Below are 23,130 nucleotides of genomic sequence, written 5' to 3'. Positions count from 1 at the left end.
ACAAAGCGGGTGCCTAAACAAATGTCGTGAAGAAAGCTGATGGTGCCCAGCTACCCAAAGATAGCATGTGGGGTCTTATAGGCTTGAATGTAAACAAGTGGACATCTAGCTGAGAAACAACCAAGCTCACATTCAAGAAGCACAACACCTGTGTGATCATGAGTTGGTAATGAGATCAGGTGGCAGGCATCAAAGACCCAGAGCAAAAATTCATAATGTGAATACGGGTGAGAGAGTGAGGAGTGGAGGCCCAAAGCCAATCTGGAAGCAATTGGGCATTCCCTTACAGAAAGGTGGAGGGGAGAAGAAGGGCGAGTCAGGATACAGTGTAGCACCAATGAAACATTCAGTTTTCTTCTGATTCTTTAATGCTTCCTCCCCACCACTATTATGACCCTAATTCCACCTTACAAAACTAGCTAGACCAGAGCATTTACATCGGTACAGATAAGAGCTGGAAACACAGGGAATATAGGACAGATAAACTCCTCAGGGCCAATGTTGAGAGTAGCCATACCAGGAGGGGAAAGGGAAGGTGGGTGGGGGGGAGGGTGAACCGATCACAATGACCTATCTATAACCTTCTCCCAGGGGGATGGACAACAGACAAGGTGGGTGGGGGGAGACATTAGACAGTGCAAGACATGAAATAATAATTTACAAATTATCATGGGTTCATGATGGGCGTGAAGGGGAAAATGAGGAGCTGATATCAATGGCTCAAGTAGAAGAAAAATGCTTTGAAAATGATGATGGCACCATATGCACAAATACGCTTGAGACAATGGATTGTGATACGAGTTGTACGAGCCCCCCCAAAAAATGATTTTTTAAAAAAGTGTAGGGGTGGAGTCTAGCCTGTCAATCAGGATATAGCCAATGAGACCTCTGTCTGGGCCTGAACTTCACCTGGGGATTCTGGGAACTCCTGTATTATTCCTCCTTGGAAGCAGGAGACACGTTCTCTCTGATCACTCCCTGCAAGACATCCCTGTGGAGAAGATACATGGAGAGAGGCTCATAGATCCAGACCTGTGGAGCCAGAGAGGTCATGTGAAGACCCCAGCCAGCGCTGAGATGCCTACAACACCACTGGATCCACAAGACTTCCCACCTATTGGCCTGTGATCTTCCTGTATTTGGCATCATTGCATGTGTTTTGTGAGTCTGAAGAGAACTTTATAAATTGGTATCAGACAAATGGGCTAATATCAGACTTAAGGAGTTGCTATAGACTGGGATGGAATGTTTTCTCAGTATTCAACTGCTCTTGTATATAAAGCTCTTTGTATACACATATAATTGCCTGTGAATGTGTTTCTCTAGTGTACTTGGACTAAGACACAGAGACAGTTTCACTGAGTCAGAGCTAATTTGAAGGGAACCGGGAGTAGTAATGGCCCTCTGTCCCTGCATCATGGCTTATATAGCATTGCCATCTATATTTGTATGCGTTGTTCCCATAGCACCGAGTCTTATCTGATTTATAACCCTATCCTTACAAACCCTTCTTATCAGTGAAATCTTTTAACCCCAACTCAGACTTTCTCCATCCATCCCCCTTGCCTGCCTCCCTCCTCTACTTTTTCCCCTCACCATTCCTTCCTTCCTGATTCTGTTTTATGTTTGCCTCTTCTGTTTTCATGGAGGCCTAGTGGTGCAGTGGTTACATGTAGGGCTAATATCTGCATGGTCTGCAGATCAAAACCAGTAGCAGCTCCGTGGGAGAAAGACTGGGATTTCTTCTCTGGTAAAGGAGTCCTGGTGGTACAGCAGTTAAGTACTCAGATGCTAAATGGAAGAGGACACATTCAAACCCACCCTCTGATCCATGGGAGAAAGATGCAGCAGGTTACCTCCACAAAGACTGAAGGCTCAGAATTCCCGTGGGGTGGTCCTACTCTGTCATATAGGGTTGCTATACTTTATGACTGGGAGAAAGTCTTTAACTGCCTTAATTTCTCCATCTGTAATAAAAGTGTAGGGGTGTTACCAACATAATCTCTGAAGTCAAAATGGGTGCAAATGTGAGGAAGTAGTTGATGCTGTCCGGCTATTAAAAGATATAGCATCTGGAGTCTCAACGGCTTGAAGCTAAACAAGCTGCCATCTAGCAGGGATGGAAAAAAAGTCCACATGGAAGAAGCACACCACCTCATTATCATGAGGTGTCAGGTATCAGAACACAAACAAATATACTGATGCAAATGATGGGAGTTGGAGTGGAGACGCAAAGTCCATCAGCAGATGATTGGACATTCCCTCACAGAGGGGTCACAAGGAAAGAATGGGACAGCCAGGTGCAGCATGGCACCGATGGACCATGCAACATTCCTCCAGTTCTGTAATGCTTCCTCTTCCCCCGTCTCCCACTATCACGACTCCAGTTTTACCTTACAAATCTGGCTAGATAGACCAGCGCATGTACACTGGTACAGATAAGAGCTCTCGACACATGGAATCCAGGACAGATAAACCCTCAGGAACAGCAATGGGAGTAGTGACACCCTGAAGGTAAGGGGAACATGGGGGGAGAAAGGGTAACCGAATACGGTGATGTATAATCCCTCCCCTCCTCAGGGGGTCAAACAACAGTAAAGTGGATGAAGGGATACAGCAGGTTGTGCAAGATATGAAAATAATAATAATAATTTTCATCAGGGGTTCCTGAGGGTGGGAGAGTGAGGCAGGGAGGGAATAAAAGAGGAGGTGGTACAAAGGGCTCAAATAGAAAGTATTTTGAAGATGATGATGGCAACATTTGACCAAATGTGCTTGATGCAATTGATGTATGGATTGTTATAAGAGCTGTAAGAACCCACAATAAAATGACTTATTTATCATCACCATCATAAAGAATTTAGTAAGAACAACAACAAAGTGTAGGGGTGGAGTTTAGCCTGTTAATCAGGTCACAGCCTGATGGTGCCTCCTTGTGGGTGTGGCCTTCTCATAAGGAGGGCCCTGGGAACCTCCCCATCTTGCTCTGCCTTCACCTTTCTGCTGGCAGACCCTGGTTGCTGCTGGAGCCCTGGAGATGGGACCACTGCCATTGAGTCCACACAGTTTGCACCCACCGGCCTGGGATCTTCCTGCGTTCTGCATCATTGCATGTGGCTGCATAAGTCTGAAGAGGGACTTAGGGACTAGCACGAATTTGAGTTACACTGGACGGGGATGTCTTCTTGAGATAAAGCTCTTTCTTACACATACGCGAGTGTCACTTGATTTGTTTCTCTAGTCAACCTGGCCTAACCCAGTAATTATCTTTGAAGTTGATATTAAGTACATAATAATCAACAAGCCACCAGAATTTTGGTTGACATATAATAAGTTCTCAATATATATATATAATTTTTATCATTCTATTCATTGACTTTTATTGCAATGAAAAGAGACAATAAGAGTGTTGTACTGTGAGAAAGACAACTCCATGAGAATGGGCATTGGGAACAATCCTTGGATTTTGCCTCTTGTTTCTCACATCACAGGAGAGCTGTGCGGATTCATGTATCATGTCCATATTGGAGAAACACAAGTCAAGAGAGGGGAAAAGATCTTGGTATCTGGAATCAATATTTTTACCAAGAAAGTAAAATATTTACTAACAACACCATGCTCATGTGCCATTAGGCACAAATGAGTCACTGCTACATGGACATTCTAAGGTGCCAGGGAGAATGCAGAAGAAATAATTTAGTCTGATACAGTAACACTCTACAAAAAGTTTGTTCAGCAAAGAAGGAAGTTTGGGAAATAGAATAAATGAAGGAGAATAGTTAATATTGTGGGACTTGAACTTACTTTTTATTATATAGTGAAATAGTTTTCCTAGAAAGGAAAATTCAATTACGGATCTTATAAATCACAAATCTCCTACTTCCTGTGATTAGAATGTGGAAAAATACTAGTGACAGACCCGTGACATTCACAGAGGCATTATATAGATATATGTTGTGTGTTTGTGTGTGTATGTATATATGTATATTTAAATATCAGTGTATTGTACTCACTCTAGTACTTGGTGTCATCCAGCCATAATAGAATTTTCTCTGAGGAAGCTACTACATTATTTTTGAAAATGATTTTTGTCAAATATTGACATCAGTTTGACATACATGTTTAAATATGGCTAAACTCTTATTGAAATTATTCAATTGAAGAGTAGGGTAGAGGAATAGCATCACACAATATGGTAAAGAGCTGAAATTGCTCCCAAATAAAAGTCATAATAAACTTGGGAATATTGGCTGAAAACAAAGGAAGGGACCATGTCACCAGGGCCTTGTAGACCAATGCTAAGGAATGAGGATTTTTTCCAAGGAGAAATATGAAGTTGTTGCAAGTGAATATTTCATATAGAAGTCACGCTTGACTTATAAACTTCACTAGTATTCATATGTATAAATAACTTGAATATGATCAAATGTCTTCTGTCATAGTTAAAGACGTAATTTTATGTTTTCAACATGTTCAATGTCTTATTTGGATAGATATCTTGTAACTCACATACGCAGATAGGAAATCCAGCTGTGTAGAATCAAGGCAATCTGTCAGTGGGCTTCCCGCTTTTAACAGCATGAGTTTTCAGGGTTATCTGGAAATGAAATGAAGTATTCCTTTTATGAGCTCTGGCTTGGGCTGATAACCTCGAGGTCAGCAATCTGAAGCCACTAGCAGATCTAAGGGAGAAAAATGAGGCTTTGAACTACCATAAACGATTACAGTCTCAGAAGCGTTCAGGGGCAGTTCTGCCCTGTTTTGCAGGATCAATGTGAGTTGGAGTCAACTCAATGGCAGTGAGTTTGGGTTTTTGGCTTTGAGCTTCTTCTCCTTTGCACTCTCATATATGGTTATGATGCCAACGCCCCACCCCCACCCAAATGCGAAGTTTGAGTCGACCCAGAGGTGCCTTGGAAGAAAGGCCTGATGATCTACTTTTAAAAACTTGGACCCAAAACCCATCTGTAGGCAACTGGACATTCCTTTGCAGAGGGGTAGCAGGGAGGAGACGAGCCACTCTAGTTCTTAAATGCTTCCTCCCCCCCACCCCACCCACTATCATGATCCAATTGCACCTTACAAACCAGGCTAGACCAGAGGATGTACACTGGTACAGATAGGAACTGGAAACACAGGGAATCCAGGACAGATGATCCCTTGAGGACCAGAAGTGAGAGTGGTGATACAAGGAGGATGGAGGGAGGGTAGGGTAGAAAAGGGGAACCGATTACAAGGATCTACATATAACCTCCTCCCTAAGGGATGGACAATAGTAAAGTGGGTGGAGGGAGACGTGGACAATGTAAGACATGACAAAATAATAATAATTTGTAAATTATCAAGGGTTCATGAGGGAGAGGGGAGTAGGGAGGGAAGGGGAAAATGAGGAGCTGATACCAAGGGCTCAAGTAGAAGAAAAATGTTTTGAAAACGGTGATGGCAACAAATGTACAAATGTGCTTGACACAATGGATTTATGTATGGATTGTGATAAAATTGTATGAGCCCCCAATAAAATGATTAAAAAACACACACGAAAAAGGAAAAAAAACGTGACCACTGAAAACACTGTGTAGTACAGGTTTCCTCTGATAAACCTAGAAGTCACTGAGTTGTAATTGACTAAGTGAAAAAAATGTATATACAAAATAATTGGACCCATTATATCTGTTAAAAAACCATTAAGTAAATATTCTTAGGCTCAGAATTTATTCCTTTTGATCAACTTTTTAAAGGGTCTGATTGGCTTTTGTATGCAGATTAGGATTTAACTGGGTAAGAGTGGATGGGAAATGAAAAGTGTTATTTCAGTGGTTTAATTGCTAGACCATGATTGTATGGATTAGATCAATATCACTCGACACAAAGAACTATGGATGATTTGAAGTTTATATGTTGTGGGGGTAAATGAGCATTTAGTGATGGATTGGATTTAGAAAGACATAGAGAAGAAATAGTTACTAGAATTATTACTCATAATTGCAGTTGGGAAGTGAAGTTGGAGGGGGACAGGTCCTATAACAGTGATACATGTTAAGGGAATAGGTGAAAAGTGGCACAACAGCAAGAACACACACCAATTTATGGTTTTGAAACACTAAAACCAGTGGCAGTCTTATGTCTTCATTTGCTCTTGTGTCCAGAACAAAATTCAGGAAAGTGGGTCTTTAAAGAGCAGAAATTGATTTTTTTTTTTCCACAGCATGGAAACAGAAAATTCCAGTTAGGGTCTTGACCATGTGAATTCCTTTTGTGGATGGTCCTGTAGTTTCTAGTGACTGCCAGCAATCCTTGACTTTCCTATGTTGCTTATAGATGCATCTGCTGCTGTTATTGTGACGTTATTAAAATACTCCCCTCCCCATTTCCAAGCAGGGCTGTATTCACAGGGACAGGACTTCAACATACCTTTTTAGGGGACACAATTTAATCCATAAAAGTAAGACAGAAATCATGATTTTATCTTCTTTATAGATAGAGAAATGTCCTCACCCACACATATTAATCAGCATATGTCAATCTGGAGGCTGGTCAGAGACTGTAGCTCATCACATGGAAAGATTATGGTTACTTGAACTTTATTTCAGCTATCTTTTCTTCTATTGAATTTTATTCTTCTCTACCTTTATGATACACGTAGACATTGAAATCCATGAACAATCACGTATTAGTTCTGTGACTAATACGTTTTCAGAAATGAAATTCCTGCTCTCAAATTGTGCGCATCTTCAGGGTTCTTGCTACATGTTGCTAAATGGTCTTTTCAGAATGCATGAATCCGTTTATAATCTTCTTAGCAAATGATTAGGTTTTCTTTGTCACTGCCCCTTTCGCATCGTTGGGAACTGCCTTAAAAAAAAGTATGTCATTCCGTTAATTTGTTTTGGTTGTGAAGTGTTTCAACAATTTTTTGTCCTTATTGATGATGTTTACTTTTTAACTATGATTTAAGGTAATTTTAACCCTACACAGAGCAAGAGCTAAATAAATATTTTAATGATTGGCTGAAAATTCCTATGGACTTCTACCCAGGAGCCCTGTATCTTCTTCTAATAATCTCCTCAAATGTAATGATTTCCCATGTGAAATGTTGTTTTTAAAGTGTATGTTATCCTTTGTAGCCCCTATACTTCTAACAAATATCCCTTCAGTTGAAGTTTTCCTCTCTTCATTGTTACTGTTTTCATACATCATTAGTATGGATTCTTGGTTTCTGGGAGGGTAACGTATAGACGGCATTAATTTAGTGTGCTCTAGTCATATTTAAACGAATGCAGCAGCCTTGCAACTACAAATGTAAATCTGAAAAACAATAACTTACATAATTAGCTGACAGGAAAGTCTGAGCTATTATTTAAGTTCATATATAATATCACATCATCAAGTGTTAATTTATGCTCTGTTCTTTGCAGAATGATTGAGCTGTTTGGTAATTTTATTTATGACTCATGCTTAGATCCATTTTGTAGTGCTGATAATATTGAGATAATGGGAATTTATAGTTGGTGCTGACAAGAGGCCACAAAACAAATGATTGGATGTTTTCTCTATTGCTACAGGCTCAATTTGTAACATAAAGTACTTAATAATTGTTATTAATGAATCCGCTGTGGTTGGTATATAGACACAGCTGGAAATCACATCTGTTATCAGACAGTGCGGGTTGAGTAAAGCACAAACACTGCAGGCAACTAATAGCTACAAAAGGAAATGACATCACCAGAGCCATGAAAAGTACCCATAATAGCTACCTACACTGAGACAGGACCAACTGAGGGATAGATTTTATGAGAGGTGACAGAGTATTTGATTATTTTTCTTTATTTTCTTACATATAGATCCTAATTGTATTTTGAGCAAGAAGTTTATGTCTTATTTTTCAGATCAAAGCAAATAAAAATAGTCCAAATACAATCTACTAAATAACATTCCAGGCTTATCTTCTGCTACTCCTATTGAAATACCTGGCTTTTCTATTCAAATTGGGCGATTGTCTCTGTTTTTACAGATTTACACCTTCAAGCCTATGCTTTCCTCATCTCGTTACCTCTATTTGGGGTTGCTCCCCAAACTGTTTTAGAAATAAAGAATTATTCGTATTTAATTGCTCAGTTATTTATTTTCACCTGTCCCCATTTCTCTAATTCACCTTAGTCAAGTATTCTAAAACATTTGATGTGTATTAAGGGGCTTCAAGACATTTGTCAATTCAATTCATTTTTTCCATAAACCTTTTTGAAATTCTAGTTGATCAGTTGTTGCTATGTAGTCTTATGAAATGTACTCGTTTTGTTTATCTGTATTTTTAAGTTATGGAAATTGTGGTAAATTATAGATGTGATTTTTATTTCTTTCAGTTAACACAGAAGAGCCAGCCATGAAGTACTCTAAGAAAATGAGCACATATAGTCCATTCTTCGAAATGTTTCATGAAACTCCATGGTGTCTCGCCACCAAAAGTGATGTGACACTTCTGGTAGGTGATGGGTCTCATCAATAAGGCGATAGTGGGTGGCTTTATAGATGTCACTTAGGGACCTGAGGGAGAATTTCTCTAGGACATATAACCAGGTGGCTCTTCCAAATGCCCACTGTCTTCTTCCTTCCAAAACTGACCTGCCACCGAGTTAACTCAGACTCATGATGACTCTGTAGGACAGACTAGAGCTGTTTCTGTGGATTTTCAAGACTAAATTGTTATGAGATGAGAGGCTTCACCTTTCTTCGGCAGAGTGGCTGGTGGTGTTGAACTGCCGCTCAATGAGCGTTTCGTTACACCACACGTGATTGTTTAGTTCAACCTAAATGAAGAAGTGAAATTGTTACCATCCAGTGGCGTGGACCTGCAGTGAGTGACGACCTGAAGATAAAGAGTGGACAGTGGACTGATGCTCCAAAGGTAAGTTTTATTTCCAAAGTACAGCTTTCTCTGTAATGAGGCAAGGGAGCATAGCGTGCATACTATAACACTAACATCGGGATAAATTTGCTCTAAACACAAACAATTCCTTTGGACTAATCTAAACAAAAGCAGCTGTGATCTCAGTGTACTCATTGCATCTCAGAATTTGGGAAAACATCCTAAGGACACAGCGTCTTTAAACACCCAAGAGAGTAACCAGTACTCGTCAGTTAAAACTCAGTGACTCTTTCCACAAAAATGATATGTCATTATGTTTTAGCTTCCTCTGAATTTACTGTTCAGCTTGGCCATCACTTGTTTATTAGCTTTTGAGATTTGTTTAATTTCCTATTCACATTTTTGCTGATTTTTCCCCTTTTGAGTTATTCCTCTTGTCTTAAAGAAGTTCCTAATGTATTAGTAAATTACCAGTTTTTGATATTACAAACATATTCCTACAAACTTCCATCTTTCATGTACTCTTTCTGTACTCACTAAAAATACTTTCAATATTGTATTTGTTTTTATAATTATTATGTGATTTTCTAATTGGCTTTGGGAGTTTGTTTTATTTTAATTTTCTATTAATATTTCTATAAAAAAATTTCTTCTGTGTTATCTGTATCTTGCTGGCTTAAAGAAGATCTTGGTATTTAGTACATTGTTTGCATTCAATATTGCAAATATTTTTACCTTTCTATAAACTCTTCCTCTTCTTCATTAAAAAATATTTAACTTTGATATAGACACACTCAAAATGTTTTGCCTAATAATTTGTGCTTTTCAAATATTTTAAAGGACCCTTTTCCTTAGAAGAAATCAACAAAGCCCACGTAGAGGAAGTACACCAGCCTGTGTGATCAAGATGTATCAATGGGCACAGGCATCAAGAATTCAAAAATAAACAACCTCATCATGGTGAGGGAAAGAGGTCAAAGTAGAGACCCAGAGCCCATTCATGGACAATTGGACATTCCCACACAGAGGGGCTGCACGGAAAAGAAGATATATCCAGGGGTCAGTTTAGCATCAATGAAACACACAGTACTTCTCTAGTTCTTTAATCCTTCTTCCCCCCACTACTATGATCTCAGTGCTACCTCACAAATCCTGCTAGACTGGTGTACATACATCAGTACAAATGAGAACTTTCAGCATTTGGGATTCATGATAGACAACCCCCTCAGAAGGAGTAATGGGAGTAATGCTTCCAGGAGGGCAGGAGAAAGGAAAGGGGAGAAGAGGTGGGGGGACAGATAGCAACAGTGGTGGAATAACTCCCTCGAGGGTGATGAACGCCAGGTTAGTAGGTGTAGGGATAGAATGGGTGGTGTAAGATTATGTATAAATAATAATAACAATACATAATATATTAAGGGTTCTTGAGGGTGCCAGGGTGGGCCAGGGATGGAATAAAGAGGAACTAATAACAAAGGGCTCAAGAAGAAAGATAATATTTTTAAATGGTTGCTGGCAACATTTGTACATGTCCACTGGATATAATAGATTATGGGTTGTTATAAGTAAGAGTCTCCAAAAAATGATTTATTAAAGAAAGACCCTACCTCAGCCACATATATTCTGACTTTTTCTTCTATTGCATTGCCCTTCTATATATTTTATATTTTTTAATTCTATTTATTTTGATTATATCCTTTATATTTCATATTAGGAATCTAGATTTATTTTCTTCCTCATGCTATATACAGAGCAATCTATTTTTGACCTTTGCTTTGTGGTGCTGTATTTCTATATTAATAATATGTTAAATTTATTAAGTGATCATTTTGTTAAAGGTTAATATGTTAAATGGTCTTTTTCTGCTTTAACTCTGTGCCAATAATTTATCAATCTGTTCTTAAAAAGATATTTGCTTATTTTAAATTATGTTTGGGAAAGCCAGTCGGCCATGAATCCATAATGTCCCTGAGCAGCCCTACAGCACCGGTTCTCACCTTGTGGGTCACGACCCCATTGGTGGTCAAACAACCCTTCAAAGGAATCATCTGATTCATAGCAGTAGCAAAATTACAGTTATGAAGTAGCAACGAAAATAATTTTATGGGTGGGGGGCGATCACCACAACATGAGGAACTGTATTAATGGGTCATGACATTAGGAGGATTGAGAACCACTATAGGGTATGCCAAACTACATGGCCTAACAGATGTCAATCAGTTTCTGTACCTGGTCAAATAGACAACTAGATAGTTCAAGCAAACATAGAGGGATTCAGTCTTGCTTGCTACTTACTATAAATTGTGCCACGCCCTTGACCTTAGATTGGATAACGGTGGCACAATCTATTCTGTGTGTAAATTCTAGGTCCTTTGCTTTACCTTGTAAGGCTTTGGGGAAGTGAAAACATGCTGGTGCTACTTATACTTGCTCTGTTGTGCATAATAAACGATCTTCCTTGGATTCATTAATCCGTCTTGGCTGGTTTCAGTATCAAGAGAGTTGTGTATATTTCCATCTTCTATAAGTGTACTTCGTACAGTTTTCCATCCTCTATAATTGTACTTCGTACATGTCTGGAGAGAACAGTCCCTGGAGAAGAACATCATGCTTGATAAAGTACAGGAGCAGAAAAAAAGGTAAGGCCGTTGACAAGATGGACAGACACAGTGACTGTAGCAATAGGCTCAAATATAAGAACAATGGTGAGGTGGTTTATTGTGCCAACCTGGCTGGTAAACACATGTGGGGTTAATTGAAGGGCGGAGAGATAAATGGCTCAGTGAGTCTCTTGCTTTGTGATGGTTGGACGAGGGTGCAGCTGCCTTAGCCAGTTCCCTGCTTTAGCTTGCAAGGCTCACCTCCTGCAAGACATCCCCAAGGAAAAGCCACGTGGACCTACCCCAATGCAGCCCTGGGTGCTGGAGCACCTGTGTGGAGACCCCTGCCAGCACTGAGATGTTTAAACATTCACTGACTCAGCTTTCCCCCTGCAGTCGGCATCATTGCATCTGTTTTGTAAAATAGATGAGGACTTTGTGGATTGGTATTGGACATATGGGTTAATGTTGGACTTGTGGGCTTGGGCAGCACTGGGTTGGGATGTTTCCTTGATGAACACTTAGCCTTTATATAAAACTCTCTCTTATACTTGAGTGAGGTAGTTAGTTTATTGTGCCAGCCTGGCCGATAAACACATGTGGGATTAATTGAAGGGAGGAGAGATAAATGGCATGGCAATCTTTGCCTTTCTTGTCTCTTGCTCTTTGATCATCGAACCAGTGTGAGGTTGCCTTTCTCATTCTGTATCTCAATGTGCAAGTTACACTACCTGTGCACCTAACTTGTGGTCTGTGTCACTGTAATTTGAGGTTCCTTAAAGACCTGATTCGCCACACAATTGGAATTTACATCTCTTGAGCTGGGGACTGACTGTTGGTGGCCTGATTGTTGGTGACCTGGCTGAATGTTGGTGACCTGCCTTGCTGTTTGCTGCCTATGCTGGGATAGTCTGAATCTCTCCTACAGAGGACTACCTGGAAGCCCTCGAGACTTGAAGGACTGCCAGTGTCTTGTAACTCTCTCACAGGAGTGAGTAGCACTGAGCCATTTGTACTGCTTAATAATTAAATTGTTCATTTCTTGTAATATATATATATATAATTATTAGCAATCTGGTTCTGTCTCTCTAGAGAACCCTGTCTAGCACAATGAGTCTCTGGGGATTAGTTTCTCTAAAGTACCGACACTAAGACAAATGGTAAGTAAGACTCATAGCCGGGTATTGTTTTGTTTTATAGTACATATTGTTGCTATGAGTTGGAACCAACTCAATAGCACATAAAATAACATGAGAGTGTAGGTAACATTTTCTGTAACCCAAACCAAAATCACTGTCGCTGAATTTGTTCTGACTCATAGTGATTCTGTAGGGAAGATTGCAACTGCCCTTGTGGGTTCTGAAGCTATACATCTTTATAGAAGCAGAAAACCTCATCTTTCTACATCTTTTGAGCTGTTGAGCCTCTGGTGATCAGCCCAAGGCATAAGACACTTAAACCATCAGAGTTCCTACTTTTTCTGAAAAAGTTCGGATTATAAGTCTTTGGGATTTTTTTAGACCTAATGGTGCCTGTTACAATCACCCTCCCTTGTGCAAATAGTCCAGAGGCAGCTATGCGTTAACCAATGAGAATGACTGCTGTCCAATAAAATTATGGACAGAGGCCTATGGACACTTGTGTTGGACTTTTATCATTGTTTTTTTTCTTTTTTAAATTTAACAAAGACCATTCATAATTTAAAAACTACTTTTAGCTCCAGAGCTATTAAAAAACATGTAGTGGGTTGAATTTTTCCTGTGGGCAAGAGTATACTGATTCCTGTTCTATGAGTTTGGGGTTCTTCCTTAAAAGATCACACATTGAATAGGGAGCCAGTACAGACTATTGTCTGTAACATTGTCTATAATATTGTCTGTAATATTCTTGGAAGAGAAAAGACAAGGACCTCAAATGATGGGAACCTCATTGGTAGCTGGTAGTAAAGGTTTTCGCCTAGGTAGTAAGGCAATATGAGACCCGCCACTGTCCTGTTTTATAATGACCAGCAATCCATCAATGGCTAGAGGAGTTGAGAGGTAAGAGTGAACAAACTGGCCGACTGGTACAATGACTATTGCTGTATGCTCTGTGAGATGTGGGAATAGGAGAGTATTCTGGGTTTCTTTCAGAGAGGGAAATCCAGGACTACTTTTGTCATTGCCTGGAGATGTGTTAAAATCCCAGCTAGTATCTTTGTGTATTGAACTGGAAGAGAGTGTCTCCCTAGAAGTCGCTTTCTTTTTTTCTTTCTTTCTCTCTCTCTCTCTCTCTCTCTCTCTCTCTCTCTCTCTCTCTCTCTCTCTCTCTCTCTCCCTCTCCCTCTCTCCCTCTCTCCCTCTCTCTCCTTCTCTCTCCCTCTCTCCCCCCCCCTCTCTCTCTTTAATACACACTCCCATTTTTGTGGATACATAAACAATAACCCCCACCCTTCCTGGGTAGATAAGTACCCTATTCCCAAAATATCATCGCCTCCCTCTTTTTTTTTTTGGCATTTCTCCCTTTGCCCAACCCCCCCACCCAATTGTTTCCCCTTCTTTGCATTTGGATGATATGTACATCCTTGGGTTGAGATGTACATCCTGTCTCCTGCTCGGCTGCCTGTACTTCAACCCATATAGTGTGCGATAAGTGGCTTTTCTTCTATACTTTCTGTGCTGATTATACTTACCTTAGTGGATTCATGTTACTTGTCCTTTTGTGATTGGATAATTTTGCTTAGCATAATTTCCTCCAACTCTTCTCATGCGAGATGTGCTTCATGCGATCATCAGTGCTATTTAAGGGTGCATAATACTCCATTCTGTGTAGGTGCCAGTTTTCTAATCCACTCTTCTATAGATGGAAATTTAGGTTGTTTCCAATTCTTTGAGATTGTGAATTGTGCCCCAATAAACATTGGAGCACAGACTACTGTTTGTGATCTATTTCCTACCTCTTTTTGGTCTATGCCCAGTAGAGAGACAGCTGAGTCACGAGGTAGATAAATTCCATTTGCTTTATATATCACCAGATTGCTTTCCACAGAGGCCGTATATATCTACACGCCCACCATCAGTGGAGGAGATTTCCTTTGTCGCCACATCCCCTCCAACATTTGTTGCTCTCTGATTTGGGTATCCTCAAGGGTGTTAGGTGGTTTTAATTTGCATTTCTCTGATGGCTAATGATAGGGAATGTTTTCTCATAAGTTTATTGGCCATTCAGTGAAACGTCTGTTTAGGTCTTTTGCCCACTTCCTTGGGGGCTAGCTATTTTCCTCTTTTTGCAGGGTACATACACACAATGCATCCGTAAAATGCAGTGATGAAATCATGAAACAACTCATGACATGGATGGACCTAGAAACCTTTATGCTGTGTGAAGTTAGTCTGTCATAAAAGGACAACTGTTTTATAAGTCTACCGCTGTAAGGATGAACACCAAGAAGAAGCGAGGTTTCTGCTCTCTGGTCATGTAATCTTATCTGATCTCCCAAACAACAAAGTCATCAAGAGCCTGACTAGTGCCCATAAACCATATGTGACTCCTTTTAAATGCACATCTTAATAACTACTTTGACAGAGGAGACCTCACCTCAGCTAGGGTCAGATTCACAATATGGGAAGAAAGGGAGAAAACCATTTAGTTGTTGCCATAAAACCTTGTTCTAACATCACCCCAAATCAACAGACATTCCTGCAAGAGTGACTATTGAACATTATTGGGAATTCACGTCAAGAACAGGTGGGGGTGCATATATGTTTCTGAGATGGCAATTATATTTTAATTGGTTTGGAAACTGGGTGGAGCGACTTCCAACCAGGAAAATCTTACCTAGAACTCCAAAACAATACTTACCCAGAACCCAAGGGGAGAATATGCCTGGTACTATGTTCCTATTGGGAAACTTTCGACCTAGATTCTATGTAGCCCTTGGTGACCCAGGCCCTGTGCTATACATTACTGGGACTTTAGACATTGTCCTTTCAAGGGGGGGCGCACATCTTTCATAGTCTTGCACCCAAAGGATTCCATGTGAACTGGGCTTTACCTCAAATTCACTGTAGTAGATTGAAGGAATCAACTTACTGCCTTACTAATGGTCAGAATGCCCTAGGGTGAGAAGAAGCAGACAGCTGCTATGGTCAGCTTATGGAATTGGCAGTTCTTGGACTTCGGGTCATCTCTTTTGCTTTGAGGGTGCCCAAAGAATGGTGGTCCAGGACTACTATATATTTACTATTTTAATGCTCTCTTGGTTCCTATGCCAGTAGATTAATGCGGTAGGCATGGTTCTGCCTTTGTGAATTTGTGTTATTGGAAGTTTTTCTCTATCATCAAACCCCACCGTTAGTGTAATTAGTGTCCAGTCACTAAAGAGTTCAGTCTGTACAAGTCAACTAAAAGTGTATTGTGGTCTGAAGCCAGCCTGCACTTGTGTAATATCCTTTTCTCAACGATATTTTAAATTCTATACATTCAGAGAAAGTAATGACACTATCCATAGAATCAGCTTTGCTCAGGTGTTGGTGGTGGTGATTTACAATGTTCTCTATCATAAAATAATAATGATGATACCTCTAAAGTGAAACAGAGACACATAAACCATAAATATATGAATGCATTGTGTTCTCATACTTAATTATAGCCACAATCTAAGAACAAGTAGTTCTTATGGCTCGGTCCTCCTCAATATTCATTCTTATGAAGTGATCACAGAATATATGGGTGTTCACGAAAGCAAGCCCGGGTGGTGTTGCAGTTATACATTAGGCTGCAATATGAAAGGTCAGCAGTTCAATGTCACCAGCTGCTCCAAGGGTGAAAGATAAGGCTTTTTACTCTCATAGAGTTTCAGTCTTGGAAACTCACAGGGGAGATCTACCCTGTCCTGTAGGGTCATAATGAGTTAGCATGGACTTAATGGCAGTGAGTTGATTTTGGTTTTGGTTTTATGTAGTAAAGAGTGGTGAAGAAAATAGATAGTACCCAGGTATCAGAAAGAATAGAATCTGGGGTCTTAAAGGCTTGTCTTAAAACAAGCATCCATCTAAGTGAAGCATCCACTAAGTCCACATGGAAGATGTGCATCAGTCTGTGCGATCTAGGGATTATAAATGTTAAAATCCCAATCTGAAGGAGGGAATGGTATCAGAGCATGAATTGTTTTCAGAATGCTATGGTTCACAGTAGAAGCCCAAAATACATATGCAGACTCCACACATGGATTCGGCCGCCAGTGAATTCCTTCTGAACATAGTCCAGGGATGTGGATAGCCTTGCTATCAGATGAAGAGCATTCTAAGTCGATTATGGCAGATGCACTTAGGTTAAGAGGTAATACCTGACCACTCCATCTCTCTTTTGACCCATTGTTTGAGTTTTCAATGTTTGCTGCTTTCTTTTGATTGTGTTTTTCCTATATTTGTGTTTTTTCTATATTCAATGTTTTCTGCTTTCCTTTTGATTGTGTTTTTCCTATATTTTATCTAGTAATAGTTGTTTTTGTTTGCTTTCGGTTTGAGTTTTCCAGGATAGGTAAATCTATAGAGACAATAGCTGGATTAATAATTACCCAAAAGAGGATGTGGGGAAACAGGGCACTAACAACAACAAATATGAGAATATAATATTCTCAAATGGATTTTGGTAATGATTCCACAAATCTTAATATGATCAAGTAATTTATTTTTATGATATGTGAAGTATATGCAAATAAAATGATTTTTTAATATGGAAAAAAGTAAAGAAGAACAATAACACAGTGAGGTAGCTACATCCTAGAATAATCTACTAGTTGAGGTCAAAATGGCCACAGGAGCCCTAGGACAAGTTCAGTTTGGTTAGAAATAAAAGGAGAAATGTAAACAGGAAACCCAAGGAGGAAGTTGGATAAGTGATATTACAAGGGTGCAGTCCATGACATGAAACAAAATATGTATGATTAAGAATTGATCTTCTCTGTAAGCCTGTCCCAATTCACAAAAAATGCTTTTCTAAAGTTTAATTTTTGTCCTTTTTTTCCCAACTTCCTTTCTCATGTTTTTTATGTTCCTCTAACTCCTCTAACAGGATATATATATATATAATATATATTATATATAATTATACTTTTCTACTAATTTCTTCTTTTCTGTCAGTATATAATGATTTATATGTTTGCCTTTCACTATCATAATTTCTTATTTCTTTGTATACCTGGCTATTTTTGGAAGGATGCTGGATATTTTGGACATACACTTATGTGTACTGGATTTGACAGTTTTCTTGAAATTATTTTGCTCTTTGTTCAGGTTTGCAACTTAATTACTTAAAATTGGTTTGATCCTTTCAAGAGGTACTTTAATGGATTAATTAAGACAGGCCTATAGAAATACAGTTCCACCTTATCACTACTTTTCAGACAATCCTTTTATCAGTGCAATAATTGAGCATTTGTGGTTGGTCTGTGAGGTTTTTTACTCTGTCATGTGGGACCAGACTATTGATCAGGCTATGTGTTCTGGAGAATTTTGAGGGAGAAAATTTCTGGAGAATTTTTCTGTGAACTTACTTCAGATAGTTTTTCCTCAAGTGCTAGGTAATTTCCTCTCATACATATGTAGAACAATATGAGGTCAAAGACTCAAATGACCCTGCTATAGACCTCTAGAGAACTTTCTATCAATATCCCTCCACTTTGGTATTCCATCTCACAAATTTAGCTGATTTGTTCTCCCCAAAATCACATGATTTGACAGGCAAAGCTTAACTAGACATTTGACGAATACATGTATATATTTACTACATATATAAAACCAAAGGACATGCTATCAAAAAGAAAAATATTAGAAACAATGAAGTAAGAATTTCAAATATGGATAATCATTTAGTATAAGAATTACTATAATAGAAATGATTTCTAATACCTAAATTTTTAATAAAATAACAGGAATTTATAATAAAGAATGTATTTTAGTATAAATCAAGAACAAGAAAACCAACAATTAAAAATAAATGAGTAAAATTTTGGTGTGCAAATGTAATAATCCAGAAGAAAACACAACCACTTGATTGGCAGATACAGCTGAAGATCATATTAATATGTTGAAATGTGAGACTGATCATTATTAATAGATGTCAATTGAAAGGAAGAGAAGAAATATGTTTAGAAATAAAAGAATAATTCAGCTTTGGACTACACTAGCAGAGATTATTTTTTATCTTCCTACCTTCAACAATTGGAAAGTGAGACCATTTATATTAATCAATATTTGGGGGCGCCTGGAGCGACAGGCAGCACATGCCTGTTGTTTCCGAGGAAAGGGAAAAAACCATGGTGAATTCTCTGATTGTACCAACCTGTTTCCTGGCAACAGTTTCCAGGCCTGCAATAAAAGGAAGGGAAGCACAAAGTCCCAAAGTCTCATTTAATTGAGGAGAAAACGATTGTAAACAGTGACTGAATTTAAGGGGAAATTTCGGGATGGAAAATTAGCCAATGAAATCCTATGGATCACAATCATCTGGTCCATTGTTCATGGGAATACTATAAATTGGGGAATATTTGAACAACAGGTAGCAACAAAAACTTTGGAAAGAAATAGGCACAGAGTAGAGATTCAGTCATAAATACATTGTTGGTTATTTCATATGCTACCACTTTGTCAAAAATAATTCTGTTCAAGATTTGACATTGGGACTCAACAGAGAAGCAGTCTACAATCTTTCCTAACTTCGATATTTTCTGGTATGTGCACACCATGTGGGTTAAATATGGTCCTTGTTACTCCTGGTTTTCTTTTTTCTCGCTACTTCAATTCTTCCCCAGTCTTAAATGTATACTCACAGCTATAGTTTATAATCGAAAAAGGATACAAAGCAAAATTAGCAAAGGGGGAGGTGTAAGAGGTGAAGCTCAAAGAACACGAGGCACAGACGTTCAAGTACTCTCCCAGTAAAGTTACACAGGGAGCATTTAGTTCCTTCTGTAGGAAGTTTGCGACAGCATGGGTGACGTATTGTCTGCAGGCATGACCATTAGCGACTAAGTGCCTAAGGTTTGTACTAGGGCTTGTCATGAAGGCACTTTCTGGCTAGCATCTGTAAGATTCTAGACTCCAAGAAGAAAAGTATGCATTTATAATAAACCATATATTTTTGTCTGTAAATAGTTTACGTGCAATGGGATATCCTTATCTGTGCTGAGAATCAAGTGAACTTTCCTGAAATCCAACCTCTTAGATGGCAGAAAAGAGCCACTCATCACTCAGACTTTTCCAAGGAGATCAGCCAGTCTCAGATATGCTATGCTTCCTCGTTCTTTCTCTCTTTTTTTAAACACAGTATATTAAAGGATTTGAGTCTTTCTCAACAGGCACTTCACAAGAAAATTAAGTCCTAAAAAAAACTTTCAAATGACTTCCCCCTGCCAATTTCCCTGAGGATAGTTTATAATGATTGCCATTCTGAATGTACAGAAAATAAGTTAATTTATCAACATATAAGAATGTCTTAGGGCATAAGAGGTTAATACTTTTGCAAAATCTCAATTGAAATGATAGAGTACTTTCAAAACTGTAAAAAATTACAAGATTAGCACAGTCTATGTAATAATAGTAATTTTATCTATCATTTAATCATATCAAAGAGTCTATTATTCCCTCTATAATAGACAGAATAATGGCAACCCAAGATGTCAGTTTTCCATTTCTGTAAATATATTACCTTACATGGGAAAAGGAATTTTGGAGATATTGTTAAATTTGGGAACATGAAGATTATCCTAGATTATTTAGCTGGGTCCAACCTAATCACATGGATTCTGAATAGTGGAAGTTCTTTTCTGATTGTAGAGAAAGGATATGGTTATGGAAAAATGGCCGTGCACATGCAATGGGGACATGAGACAAGGAACACTGGCATCTTTTAGTAGCTGCAAAAGGTAAGAAAACAGATATTTGCTTAAATTCCCTCTAATGAGACCTATCTTGTATTTAGACAATAAGCATATTCATATTGTTAAAATGACCAAGTTTGTGGAATTTTGATGCACTAGCCATAGAAAATAAGTACACTTTTTGCTTTTAGAAATGATGGCCCTATTAGGGAGGGTGATTTAGAGCACTTGGACTCATTTGGCATTGCTTATAATGTACCATAACATTTTATGTACCATAACATTTTAGGGTAAATGAGATTTATGAAGAGTAGCAGAGGAAGTCATAAATTAAGCTGCTGAGGAAGTTTTTCCTGTGTATGACAAAATTGTTATGGCTGACAATTATGACTGACACTGAAGTTGAGAATTGTGGAAGACTCCTTATATCTCTTCAATATTAATAATTGGTAATCAATGAATTTGTTTTAAAATAATATTTCATGCTGTTCACGGTGAGGTTTTCCATATTAAGTTCCAACTTAACAATGTTTACACAGATTATTTGGTGACATGGGTTACATTTTCACAATGTGTCAACTTTCTCATTAGATATTTTCTAGTAATCTAGTTTCCCTGCCCCATAACCTATTCAAAATTTGGCTGCCCATTTGGTCTCATAAAGATGCTTTCTGGTGTTTTTTTTTTACTTTAAAAAAGTGTTTACTTTGTTGTTGCTGCTGCTGAGAATATATACACCAATTCCTCAATGCTACACATAACATTTAGTGACCTAGATTACATTCTTGGAGTTGTGAAACTATTCTTCAGCTATGCAACCAGCTGCAACCAATCTCATTTTCTAAGTTGTTCCTGCACCATTAAAATAAATGCACTGCCCTCTAAGTGTGCTATCCAATATTCCGAGTTGCGGTTATCATTCTGATCTCACATAGATCGTTCTTAATAAGGCATAATGTTCAAGGCAGTGCACCTGTGAAAAGTTTAACTGGAAAAAGTTGTGTGGTAGATCTAGTTACAGCCACAGTAAGAAAAGAGTAGCTGCAGAGTCTGCTTGCTGTTGTTAGGTGCTACCCAGTTGTTCCTGACCCAGCGCGACCTTATGCTCAACAGAACAAACACTGCATCGTATTCATAATCGTCCCTATGCTGGAGGCCATTGATGCAGCCACTGTGTCAGTCCATCTCATTAAAGGTCTTCCTCTTTTTCTCTGCCTCTGTTCTTTACCAAACATGCCTGTATCCAGGGGCTGGTCTCTCATGACATGTCTAAAATAGGTAAGAAGTCTCACCATCATTGACAGATACTTTCAATATTCTTCTCCAGCACCACAATTCAACTGCATCCATTCTTCTTTGGTCTTCTTTATTCAATGAACAAGTATCACATGTATATGAGATGATTGAAAATACCATGGCTTGGGTTAGGCGCACTTAGTCCTTGCTTTTCAATACTCTAAAGAGGTCATAAGCAGCAGATTTGCTTAAAGCAACTCATCTTTTGATCTCTTGAACTGCTACATCCATAAACATTGATTGTGGATCCAAGTCAGTCAAAAATCATTGATAACGTCCATCCTTTATCCATTTATCATGATGTTACCTATTAGTAACCAGTGAGGATTTTGGTCTTCTTTACATTGAGTTATAATCTATACTAAAGGCTACGATCCTTGACCTTCATCAGCACATGCTTCAAGTGCCCTTACTTTCAGCAAGCAAGACGTGTCATCAGCATATTGTTAATAAGCCTTCATCTAAGCCTGATGCCCCATTCTTCATTGTGGTTGATTTATAATCATTTGTCAACTTGAGAATTAAGAGTGCAGGTGTGGAGTCTAGCTTGTCAATCAGATCATAGCCAGCGAGGCCTCTGTGTGGGCATGGCCTTCTCCTGAGAATTCTGGGAAAACCACTACTTCCGCCTTGGAGACAGGAGATACTTCTCTCTCTCTGCCACTCCCTGGGAAGCATTGCAGCTGAAAAGACACATGGAACTACCCTACCCTAGTCCCCTGAGTCAGACAAGCCACACTGACACAACCAGACCTCTGAAGCTGGAGAAGCCATAGAGAGACCCCTGCCAGTGCTGAGATGCTTACAACACCATTGGACCCAAAGACTTTCTACCAACTGGCTTGTGATTGTCCTGCATTTGGCTTCATTACTTGTGTTTTATGAGTCTGAAGAGGACTTCATAGATTGACATCGGACATGTGGGCTAATAATAGCCTTGGACTGGACTGGGTTGGGATGTTTTCTCAATGTTCAATTGCTCTTGTATATAAATCTCTTTCTTATACACATGTATGTGTCCATGGATTTGTTTCTCTAGTCTACCCAGACTGGCACATTAATCATATCATCTTCTCTGATTGTTTGCTCAGTATACAGATGGAATAAGTATGGTGAGCTACCACAACCCTATCACACATCTGTCCTGATTCAAAACCATGCAGCATTCCCTTGTTCTGGTTCCTCAACTGCCTCTAGATCCAAGTACTAGTTTCCCACGAATGGATTCTCAGTCTTCTCAGCGTTTTCCATAGTTTGCTATGAGCCATACAGTAAATGCCTTAGCCTGTCAACAAAATGAAAGTAAACATCCTTCTGGTATATTCCATTTTTGTATGACAGTTTGTAGAAACATTTCAATTGGTATTCCATCAATTCCTGGAGCTTTGTTTTTGGCTAATGCTTTCAGTGAAGCTTAAACTTTTTAAATTAGAGTGTAGAAAATAAGCAGGAGACTTCTTATGTCCAATAAAAAGGTCAATGGATTATGGATAATAGAAAATAATAGGAAT

Source organism: Tenrec ecaudatus, chromosome 12 (genome assembly GCF_050624435.1).
Source record: "Tenrec ecaudatus isolate mTenEca1 chromosome 12, mTenEca1.hap1, whole genome shotgun sequence".
Classification (NCBI taxonomy): Eukaryota; Metazoa; Chordata; class Mammalia; order Afrosoricida; family Tenrecidae; genus Tenrec; species Tenrec ecaudatus.
The sequence above is the reverse complement of the archived record's forward strand: the minus strand, read 5'-3'. Positions refer to the sequence as shown.